Source organism: Haliaeetus albicilla, chromosome 10 (assembly GCF_947461875.1).
Source record: "Haliaeetus albicilla chromosome 10, bHalAlb1.1, whole genome shotgun sequence".
Classification (NCBI taxonomy): Eukaryota; Metazoa; Chordata; class Aves; order Accipitriformes; family Accipitridae; genus Haliaeetus; species Haliaeetus albicilla.
The window spans coordinates 14,918,671-14,926,902 of NC_091492.1; the positions used below are offsets into that span (position 1 = coordinate 14,918,671).

The following is an 8,232-nucleotide window of genomic DNA, read 5'->3' on the forward strand; positions in this document are numbered from 1 at the left end:
CGGCCCCGCCCCCTCGGCCCACTTCGGGCGCCTGACCCAGTTCCAGCACGGCGCGGCAGGGGGCGCTCGCATCGGGGGGCTCGCGCCGCCGCCGCCCGCAACGGCCGCGCCCGGGAGGCGGGAAGAAGCCGTGAGGGAAGGGACGGGACGGGACGGGGGCGTGCGGTTGCTGAGGCGGCGGGCGGGTCTGACAGCACCGAACAGGGAGGAGGCGGCTCCCGTCCTGACGTTTGAACCAGCAGAGAGGAGCGTTGCACATGGAAACGGCATCTTCACCTTTCCCCCCTGTCATTTCGAAGCCTGAAATTCCAGTGCCCGTGAGCGTGCTCCTCCGCAGCCCTCCTCCTGGCGCGATTCCTCCTTGCTCCCCAAGTACGGCACTGACGTTTATGGGGCAAGGGGCACCCGTGCACCAACCTGCTGCCTCACTTAAGCACCAACGGAGGCATTGCTAAGGCTTCCATAGCTATAAATAGCATCGGTACCCATCTGCTCCATTTTTGTATTTTGTTCCACTTCTGGGATCTTAAAAAAAGAGCACTAGTTTCTTTGCTAGGCCTAAAGCTACTGACAGGAGCAAAGTGTACTTGAGTGGTACAGGGGCCCCGAGGCCCTTAGCTAGAAACTGCTTTCAGCAGGCAAATAAAAAGGCTGGTTGTGTTTAAGAAGAGGTTTGTCTCAAAGCCTGGCCAGGAGAGCAGCTACTGAGCATATTTCCTCAGGTGTGGCCTCTTGGCCATTAGCCCCTCATTAGGCAGGGGCTACCCGAAGGCTCTAAAACCTGTGGAAGGTGCCTGGTTGAGGAAGACAGGATGGGGCCTTTGTAAGGGCAGAAAGCCAACAATAGCTTAGTGGTCCCTCTCTATGGGTAAGTGTTAGAGGAGGTGCTCCCTGAGGAAGAGGTGAGCCAGGCTGAGCCCTGAGGAGAGTCTACTGGGACTGGATTAGTTGACCTGGCATGTGAGAGAGCAGGAAAGGCCTTTTGAAGCGATTCATGGATTTGTGGAGTAGAAACTTGAATGGGCCCCTTACCTGAGGAGAGCAGAACTGAGTGCTCAAAGGCTTTTTCCCTCGCTGTCTGTAGGGGGGTTCTTCATCTTTAGTTCCTTGACACAGCTTGTGGTTGCAATGGCTGTATAGGGAAATGCAGTCTGCTGGTGGTTCTCTGCTCCTTCTTAGGCTGGTGTTTTTGGGGCCCTAAATTCCATTGTTATGTTTATTCAGTCTGGCATAATCTGATTCAATAGATGATGGTAATATCTGCCTCTGGTGTTGCAGGTGTGGCAGCAGTCAAGACCTTCAAAGGAAAATAGAGACTAGTTTTGGAGGGAGAAATACAGTGGCGGGGCAGAGAAGAGCTACTGGAAAGATAGTCTCATGGACTGTAATTATTAGTCTGGTTCAGAGAAGTGCAGAAAGAAAAAAAGCCTCATAAGGAGAGGTATGTTACTTTGATATTTTTGTAGGCTGGGTGTACAGCCTTTGGTAATTGCATGCTTTTAATGTATGTGGCCGAAACCAATAAGGCTTCGCAATGTGGCTTACCTGTGTTTTGCACTGCCTGGCTTAATCTTTTATTTTGGCAAGACTGAATTCAGCTGCTCTAAGAGCTGTTTGGCATGCATACCTGGCTTGACTATTTTGGATTGTGCTCACTTACAGATTGATATGTTTCTAGAGAAGGGGTTTTGGGTTTGGTTTTGTTTTTGACATACAGGATTTTCTTTTTAGTGGGCAGTCAGGTAGGAAGAAAAGTTAGGAGTGTGTGGAGGAGCATTTCTTTGCCCTACAAGCCAGACTTAAAATTTCAGGAGTTAAGCAGAATCATCAGGACTGATATAAGCAGTATTTAAAATACCATAGGATAGCATTTATATGTATTGTTGCATTTAAAAAAAAGAATCTAAAGACCTGACAAAGTGAGCTAGTCCAAACCAGTGGGGTGCCATTCATATCTATGCCTGTAGGGATGAAGTTCAGCAACAGTATGATTCAGCCCAGACTTACCTGTCCTGTGAGCTTAGTGGCTTGTTTGCAAGTCAAGCCAGAGTGTGAGCCAGCAGATTGATGGATACTAAGAATGGCAGGTGAACTTGGTGTATCAGCTTGAACCCAAGCTAAGGAGGCAGTTTAGAAGCAGTGTTTGTATACTTTCCTCTCCCTTGCCAAAATATCCTTGTTACTACAGGCCTGTTTTATGTCTTACACAACCAAACCATTCAATAAATAATAAGAAAACTCCTCTGGGATGAAACTACATTTTATTTTCAAGTGATGCTAAAGAATCACAAGCTTGAATGATTACCATTTTATTAAATTAACATGCAGATAAATAGCAAGGTAGAGTTTCCTCTTCCTGCATACCAATTTTTAACATCAACTTGTGAGTTGTATTCACAGAATGTTAGGCACACAGCTGAAATGCTTCCCCTAGTTTTTTTTGTTAACACTTGCACATTGTTGTTGTTTTCTTTGTATGTCTCTTTCAATTTTTTTAGTTGTTTTCCTTCTCTTACAGATAAGAGCTTTTTCATTTAGTTTCTAATGTTACTATTATCACACAATGTGATGAAAAATAGTTCTGATATGAAGTTTTCTTTGTTTTTAAATAGACTGCACAACTCTCAGCAGTTTGAGGTCTTGCTTTGGTCTTACACAGGCACTAAAAGGGATCATTCAAATTCAGTTCTTGTTTCAGGCCTTTTTTGCTTTCTTTATATAAAACAAATTGAATTTCTTTTTTAAGATGAAGCATTTTACATGCTTCCTTAGAAATCAAATAAACATTGTTTATGTTTATCACTAGACAATCAGAAAGAGATCAGTTTCATGTTACTGCAAAAGAAAAATAAACCCCCTTCAAGTTTATTTAACGAGTTATTTTATGTGCTTAACATGGTCTTACCATGAAAATATGAGCAGGCATTCCTGACTCCTGCTTAAATCTAATACTATACAATGTTATTTAAATTATAAAAAGTGTTCTGTTTAAATACTCCTGAAGAAGAACGCAGTTACATTGTAAAAAAAAAAAATAAAACAAATAAAAAAAATTACAGGCCCTACATGGCCATTGCTTTGAACCTCTGGTATCAACTTTCATCAGATAAGGCAGTTGGTATATTGTGCACACTGCCTGATTTCTAGAACTCTTCAACTATGGAAAGAAAGCAAGCCAGTAAAGAACAAAGAAAGAACCTGAAACTTGTAGAGAATTTTAAGACTCACTAACTGAAGAGCCTGTTAGGAAGTGGGCAGCTGCCTGCACTGGCAGGTGTAGAAGGCACAACAAGCAGGACTTTTGTGCCAGCCATCTGTTCCTTTGCTGGTCTGGAAGAGCACCCTGCCTGCCCCCACCCAAATTCTCCTGACTAGGGAAGCAGGTTTGAGTTTTGTGATATGGTCAGAACAAAACGTTTAGTTTATTGTCCTGCCGCAGCTGTGGTGATGAAACCCAGGGCTGCCTGACAGGTACCTCTGTGCAGCACCAGTAATGAGTTGCATACCTTATTCCTTTTGCCCTTTCCCGGCCCTCGTTTTGGCTGTCCTTATACCTCTGTTTTTCCATCCCAGTCTCCTCCCAAATAAACAACCCACCCCTAATTACTTGTTCCCAATTGGTCCCAGTTTTGTTACATCTGTACTCAGATTTGGGTTACTTAGTCTTGGCCTTACATGGTATTACTGATATGGTTACCTAGATGCTGTTGGCCTTGTATGACTTTACTCCCTGAAAGGTCCCTAGTAGTCCCTTCCAGTTATCTCTGATGTCTGGCAATTTCTCCTGTAACTCCCCCTTAAGAACCTGTGGGATCCGGCCACCCTCACAGCACTATTTGTAACTTTTGTTGCCTTCTCATAGTATTATTTGTAATTCCTAGTGATATTTTTTTATGTCATGTCCAGTAGTTTTCCACAGCTTGTTCAGTTAACTGAATCACATGCCAAAACCTCGTCATTGGCCTGTCATTTGCCTGCAATCCTGAGCATAGCTGAATAACTGATAGAAAACCAGAGTATTAAATAGTTACTTTTAACTAAGTTTTTGTTCTCTTTTTATATATAAACATTTAAATGCTATGCATTTTTTCATTACAAAATGAAAGTAGACATCAGCGAACAGGGGTACATCGGCAGGTAGTGTCATAACAAGCTCAGACGACCGTACTGTAGAAATCTGTTAAGGGGGAGCAGGGAGGGAGATAGCTTAAGTGATTTTCTTTCTGAGTTAGCAAGAACAACAACTTAGGAGCTCCACATTTTTAAACAGATTTATCCAGGCAGTGGGGCTCTACTAGATTTTGCCTTCTGAAGTGTATGTGACAAATCTTTTTTTTCTTGCAAGTGGAGTGTTTTGAGTTTGGATTTAGGTTTGGGGGTTTTTGAGTGTGGTGTTTTGCTTTTGTTACTCAGGGAAATTATTGTACTTTTTGCCTGCATACAGGCTGTTGTCAGAGATCACAGAGATGCCAACAGATCCCATGTTAGCAACATGGGCAGGGGAAAGGCGGTTCTTTAATTTCCTCCTCACTGACAGAGGTTTCTGTGGGATGAACAAATGGTGTTCAGTGTTATGTACAGACCTTTTTGAAGATTGGGAGGGGATCAGAAAAATATGCAAAGAAAATTCATCAATTTTATCTTTTCTCTTCCCAATAAACTCTTGGTCAGGTACCACCTTCTGTGAGCCAGAGTAAGATAAATTGAAAGTTTCAACACTAGTTTGGCATACAGTTTCTGAGCTAAAGTTATGAAGTACTAAGTTAGATTATCAGGCTGAATTTGTAATGGTCTTTAGCAAGATGGAAAGCCTTTTTTTTCTAAGCTTAGGTGAAAGCTCAGAAGGATTGTTATTTTATCCTATAGTAAGAGCTGGATGACTAAAGAAAAAAAAAGGCATATCTGTGTAAATAAAAACAAAAAAAGTGTGTGTGTGCATATATGTATTGAAAAATTGACATTGCAAGAAGTTTCCTTCTTCATTTGAGTTGCATCTACTGGGAACCCATATCAATGATTCTCTGTAAGCATTGTACTAAGCAATGTCTTAGAATAAACTGTGTATTTGCATCTGTGCCTATGTCTTAACACTGGATAAGCATTTAACAGAGTAAAATTCCAGCTCATTATTCTAAACACAGCTTTTATTATTATTTAACCCTTTCATTATCTTGTGTATTTGCTTGGCTTTTCTTGTTTGTTGCTCATCGTGCTAAAACTGTGCTTTGGGGGGATTTTTATGGACTGCAGAACTTATTGCGATAGGAGCCTGATACAAGTATGTTACATGAATGTCAATAGTAAGCAAAGGTGTGAAAATTAGTTTGGATAAGGAATCAAAGCTTTACCTTTGAAACAAAAATAAGTGTTTTTTCAGAAATTTTTCTTAATACCTTTTGAAGACTTAAATTTAAGACTTGAGAATGTTTGTGGGAAATTTTCAGCTGGAAAAATAAGCCTTTTTCAAATTTTAGGTTATCCAGTGAGAGAGAAACACAACATGGTTAACTGGCAAAGTGAGCAAGGAGTGAATACTGCAAAAAATTATTCACAACTCAAATACACGCTGATCTTTGACAAAATAATTTCTAAATTTCAAAACCATGATTTGAGTTAAAAAAACCCACAACCAATGCAAACAAAACACCTTGGCTCAAATACAGTTTTGGAGGAAAAGGAAAAATCATCAAAATCAATGCTGAAAAAAATCAGCCAGCCCTGGTGTGGTCTCTCTATTATTTAAATTCCTGAATGAGGTCCAGCTTCCTTCTTTTTCTAATGTAAAGATCTCAGTGTTACTGGGAATCATACTAGACAAAAAGTTTTTGATAAGGTTTTTCTTTGTAAAAAGTGTTTCAGTTTATTAGGACGTATAGTGCATGTAACAGCTGAGATGCCAGTAAGACCCTTGACATGGTGTGTAGTGGCCTTGCCAACTGTTGTTCTTTTTAGTTATCATGTTTTGTAATATAACTGAGTTATGCTTGCATTCGCTATATTTATATGAGAATTTTCTTTTTTCCAGTGTGCAGCAAGTCCAGTAGTATTTGATACAAAACGAGTCCCTGAGCTGTAAGTATCTGATCTTTTAATTTTAACAATTTCAGTTCACTTGCACTCTGAGAACTCTTTATGTGCATATACTCAGAAGTCCTGCTGGTTACGTAGACTTTTGCCCTTAACTCTGTGTGGAGTGGAAACCAAAGGAATTCTTAAGATAAAGCCTACATTTTGCAAAACACATGCAAAACCACAATCTGTTATATTTTCATGCTTAAAATTTGGATGCAACTAAACTTCACATATTCTTGAACTATACACTTTTAACAATCTGTCCTGTTCTCTGTAATACGTGCAGCAAACATCCACTCTGAAGAAAAATATATTCTTGTTTCCTGCTTTGTGTTGTGACTATTCTTTAACTGAAGGACTACTCTCGACAAATGGCTTCATTTCAAAGGAGAGTAACAAGGACATTTTCTTGTCACATAAAGGTAAAGATACTGTTGTTATACCTCTGTATCTATTTACATTTTTCCTGAAGTATGTTGCAACTGTTACAAAATAGGCTAGGCCCTCTAAATGTAAGGTGAGAAGGTAACAACTCTGAAGAGTGGTTAGCTAGGCAGTGTACAAAGGTTTAAGCAAGGATGAAAGAAACCATTGGAGAAGGTAGCTGGGGACAAACAGCAGGTTTTTAATGTTTACTTAGACAAGGCAACTTATTTCTGAGAATCATCCATAGATAATCCCTAAGCAGTCATATTGGATTTAATTCTTTCCAGATGCAGTTAAAATACAGGCAAATAATGACTGGCTTGTGAGCCACAGAAGTTGGGATAGTGTGCAGAAGCCTTCTTTATATTGCCAGATCTACCTTATGCCATTATGGGATTTTTGAAGAAAAGAGAGTGAGTGTGTGTAGGTGTGCTGAAGAAGGAAGTACTTACATGGGTGGTGGAAGAAGTGGAGAATGGGGATTGGGGAATGAAGAAATACTCTACAGTTTTAAGAATGCTTTAGAAAAAAAAAAGAAAAAAGTAATTTGGCTTCTTGAGGTAATAAGCTGTTACTGAATAGGAATACGTCCATCTGCAAGAGCTTCTCCTTTTAGAAGAAAGGAGGCAGCAAAGATGCAGATAACTAGCACTTTATAATATTTTGAGGCTGGACATATATAAAATGTAATTAGAAGTATTCTGTAGAAGCAATCATCTATTCACTCAATAGCTTATTTATTCTATAGAAGAAACCACAACTGTTCATTAGCCTACCAATAATCCGTCAGTCAGTGGCTGTCTTAAAAGAAGCCAGTCCAGCTTTTGACAGAAGCTTGTCCTTGAACAAGGTAAACACATTCCTGAAAGCTGTTACTGAAGTCCAGCTTGATGATGGCTTGTGACTGACCATTTTCTCTATGCTTTGAGCTTGTATTTGTAATTAATCTTACTACAGCCAAGAGTCAAATTATTGCTAGATCAACACTTTCATATTCAGTGATTAGGAAATGCATAAGGAATTTATTAGAAACTGTTGAATACCAGCTTTTTATAAATATTTTCCATTGCACATGCTCTCTCCAGTTATATTGTGTCTCAGATAAAATAGTTTACATGAAATACTTCACTACAGTTATTTCCGTGAATGCAAAGACTGCAAAACAAGTAACAGGGAATAATGCTTCACCTTCAGTTATGAAAGTATCTGCGTTTCCTTTGTTCATTTATGTAGCCAAAATTTTGATGACTAGAGTTATATGTTACTTTGGAGAGAGATCATCTGATAAAAGTTTTATGTACAAGATAGATCTTTGCATTTAGATAAATGCAGAGGATTGTCACATTTGGAGCTTTCAAAAATGAAACAATTTTGCAAGATGTGGCAGTATTTCCTGACCAATTTGAGTGCTATTTCAAAGCTGTGCACTAAAGGGCACATCTATCCTCATATATAGATTTTTATGAGTTTGTTTAACCATCCGCCAATATCTATTGCATTATTTGTTTTAGTTCTAAAGGTTACTTCATAATTTTAGCTTCAGTCTTGCTCCAGTCAATCTCAATTTTACTGTTGATTTCTGGAGCTTTACCAAATGTCTGTCTTAAGATTTGCCAATTTGAAACATGTTTGAATAACAAGTTAAAATGGGAATAGCTTTTTATCTGTCACTGAATTAATAATGTGGACAGAGTATCTGAAAGTATGAGGTGTCTGCCTTTCAGCTACCAACGA

The 8,232-nt window shown here is 39.6% G+C and overlaps 1 long non-coding RNA gene across 1 annotated transcript; it reads left to right on the plus strand.

Annotated features, from left to right (window-relative positions):
- Window positions 1-161: 161 nt before the first annotated feature.
- Window positions 162-6,083, plus strand: LOC138687090 (uncharacterized). Its single transcript, XR_011326425.1, has 3 exons — window positions 162-481; window positions 1,279-1,441; window positions 6,026-6,083. It is a non-coding gene; the product is annotated as an uncharacterized lncRNA (long non-coding RNA).
- Window positions 6,084-8,232: the final 2,149 nt, after the last annotated feature.